The sequence below is a fragment of the Salvelinus alpinus genome, chromosome 31 (assembly GCF_045679555.1).
Source record: "Salvelinus alpinus chromosome 31, SLU_Salpinus.1, whole genome shotgun sequence".
NCBI classification, from domain to species: domain Eukaryota; kingdom Metazoa; phylum Chordata; class Actinopteri; order Salmoniformes; family Salmonidae; genus Salvelinus; species Salvelinus alpinus.
In genome coordinates this window covers 33,605,463-33,615,828 of record NC_092116.1, presented here as the reverse complement: position 1 = coordinate 33,615,828, position 10,366 = coordinate 33,605,463, and positions in this window count along the sequence as shown.

Genomic DNA, 10,366 nt, shown 5'->3' with positions numbered 1-10,366 from the left:
TAGACATTAACCCTCTTTAACTAGTTTAGACATTACAACTCTTTAACAAGTTCACAATTTAATAATCCAGTCTTTAGCTGAAAGTGGTTGCACCAAAGGTGCCTTCATATCTCAAAGATACTGTATGTCTAGAGCAATAAATAAATACACATGTTGAATGAATAGAGATTAGTCCTACCTGGGGCTCTATCATCCAGGACTGACTAGGTAACATAACTGTCTGTGATATATACCAGTAAACAAATACACATGTTATGTTATATGACAAACATTAGTCCTACCTGGGGCTCTATCATCCAGGACTGACTAGGTAACATAACTGTCTGTGATATATACCAGTAAACAAATACACATGTTATGTTATATGACAAAACATTAGTCCTACCTGGGGCTCCATCATCCAGGACTGACTAGGTAACATAACTGTCTGTGATATATACCAGTAAACAAATACACATGTTATGTTATATGACAAAACATTAGTCCTACCTGCAAGAACTCCTTGCACTGTGGAACGTCACTAAACTTCTCCACTACATGAGAGAGAGCAGGAGGAAGGAGAGAGAGAAGGAGGAGAGTAGAGAGATTATTCAATACCCCCATCATCACCTGAAGACTGTACACCACAGAGACAAAGATGAAGTTACAGAGACCAGTAGGTTTTCAGAGACCAGTTGGTAGACTGGAGACTGCTGAGCTGAGTTAGGACAGACTGCTTTAAATAGGTTTTCAGAGACTCCTCCTTCAGATGTCAAGACAGAAAGGGTTGATTTGCATAAACTCCTCTGTACGTTTCCATGGAAACTGCTGTAACAAATAACATGTGACTCACCTACTGTAGTTTCTAACACGTATGGAACCAGAACTTAATCACACAAGACTATAGTTCTGGGTTAACGAGATTAGACTGCTCTAAATAGTGACTGCATCCACACTTTGGTTCTGTTAGAAAAACGTTTTAGGATAAAAACATGACTTTACTCAGCATAGAGTCTGTCAGAAGATACACATCACACTATTACAACAGTGGGACTGTTCTGAAATTACGGTTGCTGAGTTCACATTCATTAATATCCCACAAGGTTTAGCGTCTATGTCTCAACAACTAAAAGTAACACTTGCATTTCCCTTGACCAGCAAGTCTAAATATTTAGTATGAGGTCTCAAATAATTAACATACATTACAGATATGTGTCCAACTGAATGAAACGGAGGAAGATGTGTCCAACTGAATGAAACGGAGGAAGATGTGTCCAACTGAATGAAACGGAGGAAGATGTGTCCAACTGAATGAAACGGAGGAAGATGTTTACAACTGAATGAAACGGAGGAAGATGTGTCCAACTGAAAGAAACAGAGGAGGATGTGTCCAACTGAATGAAACAGAGGAAGATGTGTCCAACTGAATGAAACGGAGGAAGATGTGTCTAATTGAATGAAACGGAGGAAGATGTGAACAACTGAATGAAATGGAGGAAGATGTGTCCAACTGAATGAAATGGAGGAAGATGTGTCCAACTGAATGAAATGGAGGAAGATGTGTCCAACTGACTGAAACGGAGGAAGATGTGTCCGTCTGAATGAAACGGAGGAAGATGTGTCCGTCTGAATGAAACGGAGGAAGATGTGTCCAACTAAATGAAACGGAGGAAGATGTGTCCGTCTGAATGAAATGGAGGAAGATGTGTCCAACTGAATGAAACGGAGGAAGATGTGTCCAACTGAATGAAACGGAGGAAGCTGTGTCCAACTGAATGAAACGGAGGAAGATGTGTCCAACTGAATGAAACGGAGGAGGATGTGTCCAACTGAATGAAACGGAGGAAGATGTGTCCAACTGAATGAAACGGAGGAAGATGTGTCCAACTGAATGAAACGGAGGAAGATGTGTCCAACTGAATGAAACGGAGGAAGATGTGTCCAACTGAATGAAACGGAGGAAGATGTGTCCAACTGAATGACACGGAGGAAGATGTGTCCAACTGAATGAAACGGAGGAAGATGTGTCCAACTGAATGAAACAGAGGAAGATGTGTCCAACTGAATGAAACAGAGGAAGATGTGTCCAACTGAATGAAACGGAGGAAGATGTGTCCAACTGAATGAAACGGAGGAAGATGTGTCCAACTGAATGAAACGGAGGAAGATGTGTCCAACTGAATGAAACGGAGGAAGATGTGTCCAACTGAATGAAACGGAGGAAGATGTGTCCAACTGAATGAAACGGAGGAAGATGTGTCCAACTGAATGAAACGGAGGAAGATGTGTCCAACTGAATGAAACGGAGGAAGATGGAACATGTGTCCAACTCAATGAAACGGAGGAAGATGGAACATGTGTCCAACTCAATGAAACGGAGGGAGATGTGTCCAACTGAATGAACTGGAGGAAGATGTGTACAACTGAATGAAATGGAGGAAGATGTGTCCAACTAAATGAAACGGAGGAAAATGTGTCCAACTTGGTGAAACCAGAAGATGTTATTAATGGTTTCATTTATTGGTGTTGTTTATGTTGATGTATTCTGTAGTCTGATCACTGCTGAGTTTATTTCCAGTAACTGAAGTAGTTCACAGTAAGAGTTGACACAAGGCTGTGTATGTAGAGTTAGAAAATGTGGTTCCTAACAACACTGTGGTCAGAGCAGCACTGGACTGATTAACACCTCAGACTCAGCAGCTGTAGATTCTTCAGTTGAGGCCTTTTCTCAGTAAGAGTAGAGGAGACTGGGGAACAAACTAACACTTTTAGACTTTAGTTTATTATGAAAATATTATTTAAGTTAGAGGAATAATATTTTTATACAAACATACATATCTCAGCTACCATTAAACACTATGTATGTTCCTAGGACGTACCAGTCATTTACAATTCAACCAAGTGGTGGGAATTAAATGTTACAATTGACCCAGTAGGTGAATGTTCCACAGGTCAACAATTTAACAAAAAGAGAAGCAGCAAGTATATTTACTTCAGGGCCTCAAAACCCTTTTTCTTCTTCAATAAAACTAAAAGTCATCAATGGATTTAAACAAAACCTCTTGGTCATGTAGAGACACTAACCAACCATTATCACATTGAATAAGAGCTTTCTACCTGGTTTCTAATTGGACTTATTTATCTGTTACAACTGACCCTGTGTTACTTTGTTCCCCAGTCTACCCTACCTTCATGTATAATATTTAAAATGACTGCTTCACTTAAGTAAAACATTTTTAACTTCTTCACCTACATACAAATGTTAAACAGCTGAAGCAGGTCACACAGTTTTACTTCATGTGTACTGTGGTAGTATAAATACACATATCAGAGGGTTGGGTACTGTGGTAGTATAAATACACATATCAGAGGGTTGGGTACTGTGGTAGTATAAATACACATATCAGAGGGTACTGTGGTAGTATAAATACACATATCAGAGGGTTGGGTACTGTGGTAGTATAAATACACATATTAGAGGGTTGGGTACTGTGGTAGTATAAATACACATATCAGAGGGTACTGTGGTAGTATAAATACACATATCAGAGGGTACTGTGGTAGTATAAATACACATATCAGAGGGTACTGTGGTAGTATAAATACACATATCAGAGGGTACTGTGGTAGTATAAATACACATATCAGAGGGTTGGATACTGTGGTAGTATAAATACACATATCAGAGGGTTGGGTACTGTGGTAGAATAAATACACATATCAGAGGGTACTGTGGTAGTATAAATACACATATCAGAGGGTACTGTGGTAGTATAAATACACATATCAGAGGGTACTGTGGTAGTATAAATACACATATCAGAGGGTACTGTGGTAGTATAAATACACATATCAGAGGGTACTGTGGTAGTATAAATACACATACCAGAGGGTATTGTGGTAGTATAAATACACTTATCAGAGGGTACTGTGGTGGTATAAATACACATATCAGAGGGTACTGCGGTAGTAAAAATGCACATATTAGAGGGTACTGTGGTAGTAAAAATGCACATATCAGAGGGTACTGTGGTGGTATAAATACACATATCAGAGGGTACTGTGGTTGTATAAATACACACATCAGATGGTACTGTGGTAGAATAAATACACATTTCTGTTGTATAATAGTAATAGTAAAAAGTAAAAAACAGTTAAAGGTTAATCTGGATAATTAGACTATCGACTGGGCAACTGTCGGGCGACGGAGGGGCAGGAGGAAAAAAACGTACATTTTTAACTGAAATTCCTTATAAATTGTTTTGTTTGTGAAATTAAAAACACAAATTTAGGAAAAGTCAAGGAGGGGTCAGGGGATCGGGGGAAAATACTTTTACAATGACAGAGTTAGGGCCTATTTTAAATTCCTCAAACACGTCTGTGATGGTTCTTGTTAAATGGCCTGGAGGTCTGATCACCACCAGTTCCAGGAAGTAGACCTACAGAAGGTTTACATTTGATTTGTCACACCAGTCCCAGGAAGTAGACCTACAGTAGGTTTACATTTGATTTGTCACACCAGTCCCAGGAAGTAGGCCTACAGTAGGTTTACATTTGATTTGTCACACCAGTTCCAGGAAGTAGGACGACAGCAGGTTTACATTTGATTTGTCACCGGTCCCAGGAAGTAGACCTACAGTAGGTTTACATGTGATTTGTCACACCAGTTCTAGTTCATATTCCCTTTCCTGAAGAATTGTATTTCCTGACAATAATATAATGACGGTCTTTATCCAACCCTCCTTGTCCAATCTTGACCACTAATTATACCAGACAGGACTCATCTTCATAGAGAGGAGTTTATCCAACCCTCCTTGTCCAGTCTTGACCACTAATTATACCAGACAGGACTCATCTTCATAGAGAGGAGTTTATCCAACCCTCCTTGTCCAGTCTTGACCACTAATTATACCAGACAGGACTCATCTTCATAGAGAGGAGTTTATCCAACCCTCCTTGTCCAGTCTTGACCACTAATTATACCAGACAGGACTCATCTTCATAGAGAGGAGTTTATCCAACCCTCCATGTCCAGTCTTGACCACTACTTATACCAGACAGGACTCATCTTCATACAGAGGCGTTTATCCAACCCTCCTTGTCTAGTCTTGACCACTAATTATACCAGACAGGACTCATCTTCATACAGAGGAGTTTATCCAACCCTCCTTGTCCAGTCTTGATGACTAATTATACCAGACAGAACTCATCTTCTTCAACATATCATCACAGAAAAGTTCATAAAAGTTAATAATTTAGTTAGATAATGTTTACCCAGTGGCATCCTGAGACATTGATAGATCATGAGAGAAGAATAAATTAAAATACAATTTCTAAGCTTCTCATTTATTATGTAAAAACTCACCTCAGCACATTCTGAGGCAGAACTCAGAACTGCTGAGTATATTTCCAGAAACTGAAGTAGTTCACAGTAAGAGTTGACACAAGGCTGTGTATGTAGAGTTAGAAAATGTGGTTCCTAACAACACTGTGGTCAGAGCAGCACTGGACTGATTAACACCTCAGACTCAGCAGCTGTAGATTCTTCAGTTGAGGCCTTTTCTCAGTAAGAGTAGAGGAGACTGGGGAACAGACTAACACTTTTAGACTTTAGTTTATTATGAATATTTTTATACAAACAACATATCTCAGCTACCATTACACACTAAGTATGTTGCTAGGACATACCAGTCGTTTACAATTCAACCAAATGTGGCAGATATTAAATGTTACAATTGACTCAGTAGGTGAATGTTCCACAGGTCAATAATTTAACAAAAAGAGAGGAGGCAAGTATATTTACTTTAGGGACTCAAAACCCTTTTTCTTCTTCAATAAAACTAAAAGTCATCAATGGATTTAAACAAAACCTCTTGGTCATGTAGAGACACTAACCAACCATTATCACATTGAACTTATTTATCTGTTACAACTGACCCTGTGTTACTTTGTTCCCCAGTCTACCCTACCTTCATGTATAACATTTTAAATGACTGCTTCACTTAAGTAAAAAAAATAAAAATACTTCAATGACCATAAAAATGTTAAACAGCTGAAGCAGGTCACACAATTTTACTTCTTGTAAATGTACCTTTGTAGTTGTGATTTAAAGATGTGGACGTTTATTTGATAATTGTTTACATAAAGTGTAGCCTTGAATGTTGGCTTGTATGACATGATATACTTTCAATAATTTCTTATTTCAGGAAACAATACAAATCCTTTATTTCCAGGTTCATCACTCAGTAAGATAATGTTTACCCAGTGGCATCCTGAGACATTTATAGATCATGAGAAAATAAAATATTGAAATACCATTTCTAAGCTTCTCATTTATTGTGTAAAAACTCACCCCAGCACATTTTGAGGCAGAACTTGGAGACAGGAAGGACATCACCCTCTTCTGGTCTTCTCCCCACCAGGGAAAGGACAGTGATGAACTGTGAGCTCTGTAGGTATCTCCTGGTTGGGTACTGTGGTAGTATAAATACACATATAAGAGGGTACTGTGGTAGTATAAATACACATATCAGAGGGTACTGTGGTAGTATAAATACACATATCAGAGGGAACTGTGGTAGTATAAATACACATTTCAGAGGGTACTGTGGTAGTATAAATACAAATATCAGAGGGAACTGTGGTAGTATAAATACACATTTCAGAGGGTACTGTGGTAGTATAAATACACACATCAGAGGGTTGGGTACTGTGGTAGTATAAATACACACATCAGAGGGTTGGGTATCAGAGGGTACTGTGGTAGTATAAATACACATATCAGAGGGTACTGTGGTATTATAAATACACATATCAGAGGGTATTGTGGTAGTATAAATACACATATCAGAGGGTACTGTGGTAGTATAAATACACATATCAGAGGGTTGGGTACTGTGGTAGTATAAATACACATATCAGAGGGTACTGTGTTAGTATAAATACACATACCAGAGGGTACTGTGGTAGTATAAATACACATATCAGAGGGTTGGGTACTGTGGTAGAATAAAAACACATATCAGAGAGTTGGGTACTGTGGAGGTATAAATACACATAGCAGAGGGTACTGTGGTAGTATAAATACACATATCAGAGGGTACTTTGGTAGTATAAATACACATATTAGAGGGTACTGTGGTAGAATAAATACACATATCAGAGGGTGCTGTGGTAGTATAAATACACATATCAGAGGGTACTGTGGTAGTATAAATACACATATCAGAGGGTTGGGTACTGTGGTAGAATAAAAACACATATCAGAGAGTTGGGTACTGTGGAGGTATAAATACACATATCAGAGGGTACTGTGGTAGTATAAATACACATATCAGAGGGTACTGTGGTAGTATAAATACACATATCAGAGGGTACTGTGGTAGTATAAATACACATATCAGAGGGTACTGTGGTAGTATAAATACACAAATCAGAGGGTTGGGTACTGTGGTAGTATAAATACACATATCAGAGGGTACTGTGGTAGTATAAATACACATATCAGAGGGTACTGTGGTAGTATAAATACACATATCAGAGGGTACTGTGGTAGTATAAATACACATATCAGAGGGTACTGTGGTAGTATAAATACACATATCAGAGGGTTGGGTACTGTGGTAGTATAAATACACATATCAGAGGGTACTGTGGTAGTATAAATACACATATCAGAGGGTTGGGTACTGTGGTAGTATAAATACACATATCAGAGGGTTGGGTACTGTGGTAGTATAAATACACATATCAGAGGGTTGGGTACTGTGGTATTATAAATACACATATCAGAGGGTTGGGTACTGTGGTAGTATAAATACACTTATCAGAGGGTTGGGTACTGTGGTAGTATAAATACACATATCAGAGGGTACTGTGGTAGTATAAATACACATATCAGAGGGTACTGTGGTATTATAAATACACATATCAGAGGGTACTGTGGTAGTATAAATACACATATCAGAGGGTCCTGTGGTAGTATAAATACACATATCAAAGGGTACTGTGGTAGTATAAATACACATATCAGAGGGTACTGTGGTATTATAAATACACATATCAGAGGGTTGGGTACTGTGGTAGTATAAATACACATATCAGAGGGTACTGTGGTAGTATAAATACACTTATCAGAGGGTTGGGTACTGTGGTAGTATAAATACACATATCAGAGGGTTGGGTACTGTGGTAGTATAAATACACATATCAGAGGGTTGGATACTGTGGTAGTATAAATACACATATCAGAGGGTTGGATACTGTGGTAGTATAAATACACATATCAGAGGGTTGGATACTGTGGTAGTATAAATACACATATCAGATGGTTGGGTACTGTGGTAGTATAAATACACTTATCAGAGGGTTGGGTACTGTGGTAGTAGAAGTGCACATTTCTGTTGTATAATAGGGGGGCATGGGGTCGGAGAAATGGGGTCGGGGAAAATACTTTTACAATGACAGAGTAAGGGCCTATTTTAAATTCCTCAAACACGTCTGTGATGGTTCTTGTTAAAAGGCCTGGAGGTCTGATCACCACCAGTTCCAGGAAGTAGGACGACAGTAGGTTTACATTTGATTTGTCACACCAGTTCCAGGAAGTAGACTGACAGTAGGTTTACATTTGATTTGTCACACCAGTTCCAGGAAGTAGACCTACAGTAGGTTTACATTTGATTTGTCACACCAGTCCCAGGAAGTAGACCTACAGTAGGTTTACATTTGATTTGTCACACCAGTCCCAGGAAGTAGACCTACAGTAGGTTTACATTTGATTTGTCACACCAGTTCTAGTTCATATTCCCTTTCCTGAAGAATTGTATTTCCTGACTATAATATATTGACCGTCTTTATCCAACCCTCCTTGTCCAATCTTGACCACTAATTATACCAGACAGGACTCATCTTCATAGAGAGGAGTTTATCCAACCCTCCTTGTCCAGTCTTGACCACTAATTATACCAGACAGGACTCATCTTCATAGAGAGGAGTTTATCCAACCCTCCATGTCCAGTCTTGACCACTACTTATACCAGACAGGACTCATCTTCATACAGAGGCGTTTATCCAACCCTCCTTGTCTAGTCTTGACCACTAATTATACCAGACAGGACTCATCTTCATACAGAGGAGTTTATCCAACCCTCCTTGTCCAGTCTTGATGACTAATTATACCAGACAGAACTCATCTTCTTCAACATATCATCACAGAAAAGTTCATAAAAGTTAATAATTTAGTTAGATAATGTTTACCCAGTGGCATCCTGAGACATTGATAGATCATGAGAGAAGAATAAATTAAAATACAATTTCTAAGCTTCTCATTTATTATGTAAAAACTCACCTCAGCACATTCTGAGGCAGAACTCAGAACTGCTGAGTATATTTCCAGAAACTGAAGTAGTTCACAGTAAGAGTTGACACAAGGCTGTGTATGTAGAGTTAGAAAATGTGGTTCCTAACAACACTGTGGTCAGAGCAGCACTGGACTGATTAACACCTCAGACTCAGCAGCTGTAGATTCTTCAGTTGAGGCCTTTTCTCAGTAAGAGTAGAGGAGACTGGGGAACAGACTAACACTTTTAGACTTTAGTTTATTATGAATATTTTTATACAAACAACATATCTCAGCTACCATTACACACTAAGTATGTTGCTAGGACATACCAGTCGTTTACAATTCAACCAAATGTGGCAGATATTAAATGTTACAATTGACTCAGTAGGTGAATGTTCCACAGGTCAATAATTTAACAAAAAGAGAGGAGGCAAGTATATTTACTTCAGGGACTCAAAACCCTTTTTCTTCTTCAATAAAACTAAAAGTCATCAATGGATTTAAACAAAACCTCTTGGTCATGTAGAGACACTAACCAACCATTATCACATTGAACTTATTTATCTGTTACAACTGACCCTGTGTTACTTTGTTCCCCAGTCTACCCTACCTTCATGTATAACATTTTAAATGACTGCTTCACTTAAGTAAAAAAAATAAAAATACTTCAATGACCATAAAAATGTTAAACAGCTGAAGCAGGTCACACAATTTTACTTCTTGTAAATGTACCTTTGTAGTTGTGATTTAAAGATGTGGACGTTTATTTGATAATTGTTTACATAAAGTGTAGCCTTGAATGTTGGCTTGTATGACATGATATACTTTCAATAATTTCTTATTTCAGGAAACAATACAAATCCTTTATTTCCAGGTTCATCACTCAGTAAGATAATGTTTACCCAGTGGCATCCTGAGACATTTATAGATCATGAGAAAATAAAATATTGAAATACCATTTCTAAGCTTCTCATTTATTGTGTAAAAACTCACCCCAGCACATTTTGAGGCAGAACTTGGAGACAGGAAGGACATCACCCTCTTCTG